General features: G+C 52.7%; 1 protein-coding gene across 1 annotated transcript in view; it reads left to right on the plus strand.

Annotated features, from left to right (window-relative positions):
• Positions 1–1,028, plus strand: part of CSTF1 (cleavage stimulation factor subunit 1) — a 9,233-nt gene that overhangs the window by 653 nt on the left and 7,552 nt on the right. The gene's annotated exons all lie outside the window — the stretch shown is intronic.

Below are 1,028 nucleotides of genomic sequence, written 5' to 3' on the forward strand. Positions count from 1 at the left end.
ATGGGTTTGAACCGCCAGCCTTCCGGTTGGTAGTCAAGTGCCTTAGGCACTATGCTACCGGAGCTCCTAAGCCAGTACAGTACTGGATACCAGTGGGGTGAGCAGATTCCAATTGTGAACACTTGGAACTTGTTCCAGCCACCGGGCCTTGGTACTCATGATCAGAAGGGCCCTGACCTTGTATTAATGACTTCCTTCAGGTCTTGGCTCACATGTCATCTCAGAGTTCTCTTTACCCCTTGGGAAGTAATCCTTTGATCTTCTCCACACCTCCCCTGTGTCTACCACGACTGTCCTGTCTGTCTCCTTCATAACAGAATCACAGTGTGAAATGTCCTTTACCCCTTGGGTTCTTCCCACACAAGCCATCTCTCCTCCCCAAACTCAGTAACAGTCAGGATCTTGCCTTGTTCAACACCGTGTCCTAGTGCCTGCCTGACTCTTGCAAGGCACTCAGTGAAGCAGAGCAGCTGAATAAATAGTCTCGCTTGCTGTGCTAGAGTTTAAACTGTATCAGATAGGCAGTGGGTTGCAGGCCGGCCGGTCCACTGGAAGCAGGCGCTGAGACAGGATTTGCATGTGAGATGTGAGAAGTTCAGTGCAACTCCAGCCTCATTAGGCCTCAGCCAGTCTGATGGAGGGCTCAGAAGTGAGGGTTGCCCCTCAGGGACTTTGTGTCAGGCCAAGATAGCCAAGCCTCTACACCCGGCCTCACCCATGCTGGGGGGTGGACTGCTCAGGGAAGGTCAGCACCTTGGATGAGGCCGTCTGCTGTGACGACAGAGCCTAGGGGCTGCCCCAAAGGAGCAGATTCCTCCTTGAAAAGGAACCGGGGCAGCACGTCTCCACACTCACTGCCCCTGGGTACCTGGGGACATGTCCAGCCGAGAAGAAAATGATGGTGTTTGTGGGTAGAGAAATGGCTGTGAAGGAGGCAGACTTCAGAGTGGTACATGGAGTGTGAAACTGTGGCTTAACCCCCACAGAGCTGTGTCTTTGTGTCTACAGAAGTGAAAACAAAAAGATCC

Source organism: Orycteropus afer, unplaced genomic scaffold, assembly GCF_000298275.1.
Source record: "Orycteropus afer afer isolate SDZICR_OR568_19922 unplaced genomic scaffold, OryAfe1.0 scaffold00515, whole genome shotgun sequence".
Lineage (NCBI taxonomy): Eukaryota > Metazoa > Chordata > Mammalia > Tubulidentata > Orycteropodidae > Orycteropus > Orycteropus afer.